This window comes from Pochonia chlamydosporia (genome assembly GCF_001653235.2).
Source record: "Pochonia chlamydosporia 170 chromosome Unknown PCv3seq00011, whole genome shotgun sequence".
NCBI lineage: Eukaryota > Fungi > Ascomycota > Sordariomycetes > Hypocreales > Clavicipitaceae > Pochonia > Pochonia chlamydosporia.
The window spans coordinates 437909-450251 of record NW_019154046.1 but is presented as its reverse complement, the minus strand read 5'-3'; positions in this window follow the sequence as shown (position 1 = coordinate 450251).

Below are 12343 nucleotides of genomic sequence, written 5' to 3'. Positions count from 1 at the left end.
GAGGTAGGTACGGGGAAAGGAAACAAGCATCATCTCATGTTTATGCTAATGTATTTCAGGTAGAATGGTAAGGTAATCGGATGGACAAAATCGAGCAGTTGGAGGCGTCCACGCAGGTGAGGACATTATTAGGAGCAATGGCGGGAACATTGAGACGACGGTGCCCCGGGTCTTAGCTATTTGGAAACACTGGCGCCGACGAGAACGCCTGATTTTCTTTAAATCTATCCAAGATCTTGACGTATATAAATAAACGGCAACCATGTCTGTTACGAACCAACTACGACTCTAAGAGACGGGGAGCTACAGCTGCAAGGCAGCCCAGTAGGGGCGGACAACCAGGCGCTTAAGGAACCATCAGCAGAGGTACCACGTGACTAGGCACGTGACGGATAGGAGCGCTAGGATTACCTTGGTGATCTAAGTGAGTTAGAACGCTAGGAGCGTTAGACGCTCTAGAGCGCTCTAAGGGATTAATAAAGAGATAGGACAAATATATATAGGATAGTTATTATTAAGATATCTAGTTAGTCTAGATCTTTAGTGATTAATCTAAGCATTTAATTCACAATTAATTGGGATAAACTCCTAACGATCTAAGCTCTCTGTTTAATAGCCTGTGAAGGTCTTATTTACTTATAACCTAAGTTACCTACCCTAAGCAATAGAATAACTATTGATTGTCTTACTTAACCTTGTTAATAAGCTAATTGTTATATTTTAATTACTCCTATTTGGTAAGTTACCTTGTACTATTGAATAGACAACAAGATGTCTACTAGATCTGGTCACTCTGCTTCTAAGGAAGACCTTGTTGGCATGATGATGTAGCTTTGCGATAAAGTTTATGCCCTTAAAGGAGAAAAAACGGGAGGAACTATTAGAGTCCCTTGTCCTACTTTGTTTAAAGGAGAAAAAGATAATATACAGTCCTTTCTTACTTAAGTATAAGCCTACCTCCACGCTAACAAGAAAACTCTTAGGGAGGAGGCTGATAAAATCCTATGCGTGGGAGGAATGCTTGATAGAAGGGCTGCTGAATGGTGGGAACCTACCCTGTAAGACTACCTTATATATATGGATAAACCTAACCAGATAGATGATAATACTGTGAGGACCTTTGCGAAATACGTTAACTTTGAACGCAAACTCCTGGTCATATTTGGAAATCTGGATGAAAAGCGGACGGCAGTTAGGCAGATCTGAGATCTTTGGCAGCAAGGATCTACGGGCTACTATACTACTGAATTTCACCGGATTGCTGCTAAACTTAATTGGGGAGAGGAAGCCTTAGTTAAACAATACTACCTAGGACTTAAAGAAGATGTTAAAGATAAAATTTCTAGGGAAAAATGACCTGAAACTCTCACTAAAATGGCTAACCTTGCAATTAGTATTGATAATTGACTGTATGAACGACATGCAGAAAAGAAAGGACATTTTGTACTAAGAAACTAACCTAAGTATTCGGCAAACTACGGGCAAGGCAAGACTCTAAGGTCTATAGCATTAGGGACGCACGCCGGACTAATAGACTTAGACGCCACACGCTATAATAACCGAAAGAAGAAAGGGAATGGTAAATGCTTTAACTGTGGACAAATGGGCTACTATGTGAATAAATGCCCTAAACCAAAGAAATCTTGGAAACCTGTACCCAAGCGACGGGCAAACGTCGCGGAGAGAGAAGACCAATTGCATACTACCCCGAAAATTAGGATTACACCTGCTACGGAGGAAGTGGACTATAAATCTCTCTCTTAGACTGCATGCTATAATGATAATTGCTTTACCCACAAATTAGATAAAGACGGAGCGGGATATTACCCAAAGAAGTCTAAGAATCGGAAGAATAAGACGCTAGAATGACAGGTGTTAATGGCTTTAAAAGAACCAGAGGATTGGGAACACAGGACCTAACCAGACTGGGAGATACTGGGAATGCAACGCTCTAACTGGTTAAATCAGATACCAGAAGCAGAAGAATCTGTGGATGACACGTTATTAGAAGAGGTAGACAAAGAAATCACCAGATATAAGCTTGAGGCTTAACGCTAGCACGAACTTAAATATAATACCTCCGAAGGATTGGTATATGGGAAAGGATATAGTGTGGAAAATCCAAAAATACTCTAAGATCTTATCATTAATGCGTGGCAAGATAACGAACTAAGAACGAAGAATAAGTTTAGAGACTACTATGCTCTAAACCCACGTTATAGTACGCATGGAGATATCTCTTAGTTCTTATGTATATACCACCTATATTAACACCATATGTGGGAAAAACTAGACCAGAAGTAGTTCCCATGCTAATAAAGTTAAGCACCTTACAGAATAGTGTTCTATAAAGGATAATTAGCAAACTGGACTGTAATGGAATGAGATAATAAAGGAGGCGTTTACCTTGCTAAACCAGGATACGGAATATATAATAATGACTTAGTTGAGTTAGAACGATTAGATAGCTTACCACCTTATTAAGGCAAGGTTCTATGGGATGCCCCTGAACTATGGCTACTATTCTACCGAACTACTAATGTAGGCTTGGAAAGGGCATCTAAAGGAATAAGCTAAACGAGCCGTTTAAGCTCCTAACAAACACAAAAGGACTAACGCAAAGAAATGCGAGAATATTAGAAATCCGTATAGCACTTAAAAAATGGATTTTGCTGGAGAAAGTAGGGGCATCTACCTAGCGAACTAATAAGTCCCTTATGAGTATAACAGGCAGCACTACTAGTCACCTAGTACTAGACATTTTTGTGTTAGGAAGACTAACTAAGGCAATAATTGATAGTGGAGCATAAGGAAACTATATCTCGCTAAATCTCGTTAATAAATTACAATTGCCTTAGAAAGCAAAAGATAAGCCCTACTGACTTAGAACCGTGGAAGGAGAGCTAGTAGCGTATAGCTAAGGGTCTGTGGATATGGAGACTGTGCTACTCCCTATGGATATTGGCGGAAAACGCTACCACTTAAAACTTAATATTATGGAGATCTTAAAACATGAAATTATATTAGGGATACCCTGGTTGCAAGCGAGCAATCCTAGAGTTGACTGGAGAAATAATTAACTCTATTGGGATACACTAGGAAGCGGATTAGTTACTAAGAAGCGCCTTTATGGCACCTCAAACAAACCGAAAAGAACACTTAGGATTTTTGTGATAACTAAGAAGTCTAAGTTATTACTAAAACGAGTAATTCTAGAAGAATACCGCTAGTATAATAAACTGTTTAGCGACGAGCTAGAAATAGGATTACCGGAATACAGCTGATGGGACCACGAGATTACCCTTTAGCCTGGAAAAGAGCTAGGATTCCACAAGACGTACCCTTTAAACGAAACGCAATAAAAGGCGTTAGACGAATACCTTAATGAGAATCTTAGGAAAGGATATATTAGACTATTAGTATTGCTAGCAGGATACCTAATCCTGTTTGTACTAAAGAAAAACGGAAAATTACGGTTATGTGTGGATTATTGACAACTAAATGAAATCACAATCAAAAATTAATACCTATTACCGCTTATCTTAGAACTCCGCGACTAATTACACGGAGCTAAGTGGTTTACTACTCTTGATTTAAAAGGAGCATATAACCTTATACGGATAAAAGAAGGAGAGGAATGGAAAACCGCATTTAGAACTAGAAGGGGATATTTTGAGTACCTTGTTATGCTCTTTGGACTCACTAACGCACTAGCAACATTTTAAACTATGATTAATAACGTTCTAAGAGAATACCTTGACAAGTTTGTGGTTGTGTATCTTAATGACATTCTTGTCTTCTCTAAAGATCTTAAAGAACATAAGCAATACGTATATATAGTTCTAAGGAAACTACAAGAAGCTAAACTACTAGTTAAAGCCGAAAAATGTAAGTTCCACTAAGAAACAGTCTGATTCCTTAGATACGAAATCTCTCCCGGACAAATTAAGATAGACCCAGACAAGATTAAAACAGTAAAAGATTGGCCATAACTAACCTTAACTAAGGAAATCTAAGCTTTTATTGGATTTGTTAACTTCTATTGACGCTTTATTAGCAAGTTTGGAGGCATTGCTACACCCTTAACTAATTTAACCCGAAAAGATAAACCATTCTAATGGACAGAAAAGGAAGAAGAGGCCTTCTAAGACCTTAAGAGAAGGGTCCTAGTAGACCCTATATTGCGACTGGCCGATCTAGAGAAACCCTTTGAAGTTAAAACCGATGTGTTGGACTTTGCCTTAGGAGGACAGTTAGGATAAAGAGACAAGCAAGAAAGACTACACCCTGTAGCCTTCTACTCGAAGAAGCTTAACGGACCCAAGCTAAATTACGCGATACCAGATAAAGAACTAATGGCAATTATTAAAGCTTTCAAGGAATGGAAGCATTACCTGAGTGGAACTACCCACAAGGTTAAGGTCTACACGGATCATAAGAACCTTACTTCCTTTACCACAACCAAAGACCTAAATAAATAACAAATAAGATGGTATGAATTCCTGTTGGAATTTAACTTTAAAATTATCTATAAGAAGGGAAGCGAGAATGGCAGAGTAGACGCTCTAAGCCGAAGAGAAGACCTTAAGCCCGAAAAATAGGTTCACTTAGCTAACATGCTTAGGGAAACTAAGAATGGAACACTTGAGCTAGGATTTAAGGAAATAGACGCTATGTGGAGAGTCTAGCCTAATACCACATGGGAAAAACGCATCGCAAAAGAATTTCCTAACGATCTGCTTGTAGTAAATAACGGAAGGGAACTCTAAAGGGAGGGCTTCCTGCGAGAAAACTAATACCACGGACGACTCTATATTCTAGCAAAACTACAATAGGAACTAGTCAAAGAAATCTATAAATACCCGCTATACGGACACTAGGGTGTACACAAAACACTTACCAGGTTAAGATAAACTTATGACTTTCCTAAATTAAGGAAGATAGTATAAGAGGTAGTTTAGAACTGCGATATATGCAATAAAGCTAAAGCAGCCCGACACGCACTATATAGAGAACTGTAGCTAATCTTACCACTAGAATGAGCGTGGGAAGTTATTGCTATGGACTGGATTGTTAAGCTACTAGAATCTAAGGAACCTATGACTAATGCTGTCTATAATAGCATCCTAGTTATCACGGATAAACTCACTAAATACGCTCACTTTCTCCCGTATAAAGAAGCAAGTACTGCTTTAGACCTTGCGTATACTTTTATGAGAACAGTTGTAAGCCAGCATGGCTTACTAAAGGAAATTATCTTGGATTGAGATAAGGTTTTAACCTTAAAGTTCTAGAAAAGTCTAACGGAATAACTAGGATTAAAATATAAGCTATTAATAGCGTTTTACCCTTAAACTAATAGATAGACAGAAAGATTAAACTAGACACTTGAATAATACCTCTGAAGTTTTGTAAACTTTAAACAAGATAACTGGGTTTAACTATTACTAATAGCATAATAGGCATATAATAGCTCTAATAATAAATCTATGGGATTATCACCTTTTAGAGCAAATTATGGATTTAACCTAATGATTATTACACCAAATAATAGCGCAGTTGACGCACCTAAGGCAACTACCTTAGTAGAAAATCTCACGGAATTACAAAAATATCTCTAGGAAGAATAGATATTCCTTTAGAACAGAATAAAACACTATGCCGACAAAACTAGATTGCTAGCGCTAATCCTAAAGGAGGGAGATAAAGTCTATCTTTTACGAAGAAATATTAAGAGCTAACGACTATCTAACAAACTAGATTGGAAGAAAATTAGACCATTTAAAATCACAAAGAAATTATTAGACGTTTATTACAAACTTAATATACTATTAAAATAACATCTAATATTTCATGTGTTATTACTAGAACTGGCACTAGAAAATATTCCTGTGGATAATAAGGTCTAGGGAATAGAACCAACAGATAGCAAATATAAAGTCAAACGGATACTTAGCGTACGCAAGGGCAAAAAGAAGAACGAATTAGAATATCTTGTTAAATAGAAAGGCTATGATTATACAGAAAATACATGGGAACCTAAGGCACACTTTAAAGACTCCTAGTAGTTACTAGATTAGTACTACTAGTAGGGAATAAAGAAGGGTCACCCAGAATAGCTTCCTAGTCTAGCACATTAAGAGCACTATAAGACTGCACGTTGGATACGACCTCTGACTCCTGACTCTTGGCCTCTTCTAAACCCTAAATACCACGCTAAAACAGCTTATTACCACGATCTTTTAACGCGCGCTTTTGCTTGCAGATCTAAGCTAGATGAGCTATGGCTTGTTCTAAAGCCTCTTTGGCTTCTTGCTCTTCTGCTGTAATCTTTTTCTGCTCTTGCATGTTTTTAGACACTAATGTAAAAATAAGAAAATAATAAAAATAAATCACCTGAATAAACCACTCACGAAATAACGCTATACTGGTACTATCACAAGGACGAGCTGCGGCAATATAACCGGCACAATAAGAAGACTAATTAGAAACCTTGCAAGGGATTAATAGTTAAAAACACCGCGAATAAGGCATAGTCTTAGCACCTAAATTGGAAACGTATAAAGCAAGTAGGGAACGTTTGTTAACTTTTTGAGAATAAGGTTTAGCTATTCAACCAGACATAATGTTAGCATAATTAAGGCAGGAGGATTATAAGGCTAAGTGCTGCTTACTAACGAGAAGGGACACGCGACTGTATTTAAAGGCCTTAAGGTTAAGACTAAAGGAGGGGAGGCATTATGTTACAAACTAACTATGACTCTAAGAGACGGGGAGCTATAGCTATAAGGCAGCCTAGTGGGGGCGGATAACCAGGCGCTTAAGGAACTATTAGCAGAGGTACCATGTGACTAGGCACGTGACGGATGGGAGCGCTAGGATCACCTTGGTGATCTAAGTGAGTTAGAACGCTAGGAGTGTTGGACGCTCTAGAGCGCTCTAAGGGATTAATGAAGAGATAGGATAAATATATATAGGACAGTTATTATTGAGATATCTAGTTAGTCTAGATCTTTAGTAATTAATCTAAGCATTTAATTCACAATTAATTGGGATAAACTCCTAACGATCTAAGCTCTCTGTTTAATAGCCTGTGAAGGTCTTATTTACTTACAACCTAAGTTACCTACCCTAAGCAACAGAATAACTGTTGATTGTCTTACTTGACCTTGTTAATAAGCCGATCGTTATAATGTCGCTATTGAGGACCAGGGTAGCGGTGGGATCAAGCCACCAAACCGTCTGCGTGCCACGTTTGGGAGGAAGGATTGGAGGGAGCCAACGAGTGTCGATATTACGACAAGCTTGTCAATGTGTGAAGCGGCCATTCTTTGTGACTTTGCCGAGGCCAAATTGAGGACCAGCCGAAAGTGGGAATTGGTTACAGTTGGTGTTGCTGACTAAAAATTAGACCGTGCCTGTACGGACCCGTGAACCTATTGGCTCCCTGCCCTGTAAGCCCCGCAGAACGCGTGCCCGTCCTGACAAAGGTGACATTGCACAGCTCAGCTACGTCCATGGCCACATCAAATCCTGCCAATGAACTTTGTGCGTCCGGAGCTAGAGCCGCTGCAGTCTCCGGTAATAATGTGTGAGAAGGCTGCCCGGAGGCACGACCGGAGATCGGCAGTTACAGCGTGTGCATCAGACATGCCCCATCCACCCCTCCCCCCAGCATCAAACCAAAAAAGGCAAAAGTTATGGGAAGTTAAGAATTTGTAAGAGCACCAGAGTACGGCTAAAGTTAGTATAATAATATTGGCGGCTTGAGCCTAACTTAGTTTGTAGTTATGGGTACCTCAGACACTGCACCTATAAGGGAACTCCTTACTTGTGCAAGTTGACCTTAGCGGATTATTTGAATACCTTATCCTCCTTTTAATAGCACGCATAATACGATGTGTATAGAGAAGAGTATATTGGATCTATTTGCAGCGACTAGAAGTTAATAATTTATTTGCTGATTCTCTGTAGTTCGATGTGACGATTATACAGATCTATCTTACTATCCCACGTGTCTTTACTGAATTTACTTACTATAAGCTCCTTAGCTTCTTTTAAGGCCCTAGGTCCCTAAAGATCCTTAAAAGTTCCCGAAGTTAATTTCCAATAAGTCTTAAAGTGAAGTTTAGATCTAAATCCATTATGTAATAGCCCCAAGTGCGAGTACTCGAACAATTGTTATCTGCTGACTAGCGCTTACTTTTTCTGGATATAATTGCGATTTCCGCTAGTGACTCCATGCTTGTTCTTTATGGTTTCCTTATTACCCAGCTGGGTCCCTCCTGTGGTCGCTGCATTATCTGCTACAGGCGGTGCAGTACCTTCTGAATCGGTCTCTAGACTCATAGTTATGGATGCCAAATCGACCAAGGTTAAAGACGAGTCTTCAATATCGCAATCAAGTCAGAGGCAGGATGTTTGTGACTCTCCAAGGTGCCGTTAGTAACGGAGTTATTACATACTAGAGCTTATACGCTGGGACTAAATCGAGTGGAGCTAGCACCGCGATAAGTCTTCTTGAGAACGATAGTATTCTAAGGGGCTATAATGGAAGTTGCGTTGTCACTAGAAATAGTGAGCGTGTATGAGATCGAGGATGGGATCCAGAATATTAGAAAGCGGTAAATCTGACAGTTAGGACTTAGGTCCCTTTGGGGTGGGAAAAGGAAGGCTGTTCTATTGCCAAGAGAAGATAGAAGTAAGTGACAGAGGAGTCAAAGAATTATGAGCTTGGAGCGGAGGTCAAAATGGCTCAAATCCATCCAGGCTTCAGAGGAGGGCATGAGCCCTTTTATGGTTTGACGGCCATACGCAAGTCACGGTTTAGACCAACGACCTTCGTCCTCTCCTCCATGCCGAACTGCCGCAAGTAGCTTCCCCTGCATGTGTGTAACCGACACGTATTATGACATGACTGCTGGAGTGTTTAGATGACGTTGCCAATGACGAATCTGAAGGGGCATGAAGGCACTTTGGTTACGTACCTAGACCAGGCCACCGTGTTTGGCTTGCTGGTTACCTGGCCTTCGAGACATGCTGGAACTCTTTGTGGTCTGTGTCCAAAATAGTTAGATTGTGACTTCTTGATGACGAGTATTCCAGCTTCTTGCAGAAAGGTAAGGCAGACTTTAGTACACATAGTTTTGTGGAGGCGGAATGAGCTAATCTGCAGCGTACGTTTAAGGGAATATCCCATGTAGGCTGTAGCGGAGTAAACATGCCATGCATGCGGCTTCAAAATTGTAGGTATGGCAGGCAGACTTTGTTACGCAATCATGATAGCAAGGCAGCTTATGGCAAAGTGCAGTATATGTGTGTCTAATGTCTCCCTATTAGCGCTTATGACATAAGTGAGCGTGTAAGCTGTATCTTGGTATATAAGCACCTGGTCCCCCTATTTCAGAATGGAAGGCATTCTGTTCCATAATGTATGATGTCCCATCCTCTAGTTTGTTTTTGTTTTTGGCTATCCTTAGCTGACAGTCCTCTATAACAAATCCTTCGATTAACATGCCTTTTCTATTCTATCTCTTATGCGAACTGCTGTCTGACCTCAAAAGGATCTAAGCGAGCGCTTTAAGCGCAAAGGCCATCCAGGACGCTACCGCCCAAATCCTTAGTGCTTGGTTTAATAAACACAGATCTATTATCCCACGCTAAGGCCTAGAAGCTGTGGCATTTCTGTCTTGCCTTTTCCTAGAACGCAGGCCGGATTGAGTCTTTGGGTTATTAAAAAGACGGCTTGAGTGCAGTATCCAGCAAGCTCAGTGTCTTGGGATATCCCGATTAAAAGAGCTGCAAAGATGGCAAACCAGTAATAGCCCTAATTTTGCAACGTGTGCTGAGAGACTAATAGCTGCTATAGACTGCGAACATAAAGGAAGTCCTAGAATGTTGCTAGGTGAACTCAACGACATTCTTAATCGGATTGCGGCTCTGTTACCATTCTCTGCAATGGATATCCGCCAGTTAATTCATCAAAATCGTGGCTAATTAAGCAGTGTAAGTGGCATTCTTCTGACTGTATTTCGAAGGTTACAGAGCTGCAAGGTTAAATGGCTGATCCGCATGTTGTTAAAGGACTCTAGTCCTGTTTGTGTCCCGGAAGAACTAGCGATAACTAAATTCCACCCTCTTTTGTATTATCTTCTCCGCTTTCAGAATTTAATCCCTATGGCTGTAAAACGACTAGAATATACCAACCTTTCGCAAGTTCTTACTGTGCCTGCCGAATATTCCTGCGGTGACTTAAGCAAAGTGTTCAGGCCATAAATCAGAGTTATGATCAGGCGCCTAGACTATAAAAAAGCAAGAAGCATCAAGCACTGTTGCCTATTAGCTGGTTCGAGACATATGAGCGTAGAGCGGAAATACGATGGTGAATACTGTCAGGTCCATATAGACCTCAACGACCCTGAAAACTGCCTTAAGATATTTTCGAAGAGCGGCAGAGACTCGACTCAAGACCGTATCGGACTGCACAGGGCTATACGTGACAGTCTCCTACTTGGCACGGCAGACTGCGGGATCAAGAAACAATGCATTCTCGAAGGTGAGCTGCTGGTGTGGAACGACGCGTGTGGGAGGATTGAGCCGTTCCATAAGATTCGAAGACACGTCAGACGGTCAGGATATCTCCTTGGGGCGGCTCAAGATTCCCCCATAAATGCCTACGAACACCTCATAATCATATTCTATGATCTTCTTCTGCTTGATGACAGAGTCTGCGCTCTAGAGGCACACACTGAGCGGAGGAAGCAACTGCAAATTCTGGTTCGTCAGATTCCAGGGTATGCGGCAATCGGACACCGCGAAGTGATAGCATTCTCTTCAAGCGACGCTGCTAAACGACTCGCTAAAGTTTTCGCGACAGCTATTGCACAACGGTGGGAAGGCTTGGTACTGAAGGGTTGCGATGATCCTTACATCTCTTACAATCGGACTAAATCAGCCATCAAACTCAAGAAGGACTACATAACCGGCCTTGGAGACTCTGCAGACTTTGTCCTTGTTGGTGGAAATTACAGGACTGAAGAAAAACAAAAGATTGGGATTGGCAAACTCTGGTGGACATCATTCCATATCGGATGCGTGGATAACAAGGACGAAGTACGCCGTTTTAATGTGAAGCCAAGATTTCGCATCATTGATATCATCAACAGACACGGCATTCCTAAGCAATATATGGTGCATCTTAATTGCCAGGGATATTTCAGAGAAATAGCTTTTGCCGCGTCTACGCCTTTTTTCGATGTGGTCCTGGATCCCAGTCGTAACTTACGTCCAAAAACATTATTTATGCAGCCGTTTATTGTAGAACTTGTGGGAGCTGGTTTCGACAAACCGTCAAATGCAGGGTATTACACTCTACGGTTTCCTCGCCTAGTAAAGATCCATGATGATCGCTCATTCAGGGAGACTACGGGTTTTCAAGAATTGCAGGACATGGCGCGGCAATGTTTAGGCATACCTAGTAATTTTGAAAGGGAAGAGAGTACCTGGATAAAACGATTGCAAGGTTGTAGGTAGTTGGTGGAGACATCACAGACTTGTTGGAAGGGGAAAGGGCTAAGTTGCAGACAAAGGTTCGGTTAACTCGTTCGAGAAAGAGAGCGGAGGATTTGTTAGCGGCGATGGAGAGCGGTAATCGGGATGGCTGTGGTTCGCTATCGGCACCGGGGCGGTGCGCGAATTGCGAAAAGATTTCTGTGCAGTTGATGGTGTGTGGGAGGTGTAAATCGGTAATGTATTGCGGGCGGATGTGTCAAGTTGCTCATTACAAAGAGCACAAGGCAATATGTCGAGCTACGGCTTCCAAGAATGGCTCTTAATTGAAAATCGTATGTTTTGACCGGTCACGAATGCATCCAGCATTTAACTAATGCCTTGCGACTTGTGTTTAATTTCACCGTATTCTTGGCCAGATGAAAAAGCCAGACCCTGGATTTCTTGTAGAATTGTTAGCAGCAAAAACGTCCAAATTGGCGTGGATTGCTCTGTCGGGCCTCTGATAATATGCAAGGGTTATGGCTAATTATCCTGACCAATAGCTAGCGCGGTCACTCCAGTGACAGATCTTGCGACGAAAGCCGCTCAATGGAATCAGCGTTGTCCCCTCGTCTCCCTCTCTACTCAGCTAGCCGTCTTTCCTTCCGGGACGAGAGATTAGTTCCAACACACTCCAGAGAGTCATTTGGTAACTTTCCTGCTTCCCATATCTACATCCGCAGATCTGCAGGAACACCACCCCTGTGGAAGCACTAGCTCTCGGCCCTGAACAGATCCCTCCACCAAGATGAAATGACATCAACATTTGTCTGAAGCCTCCACACACGGTGTC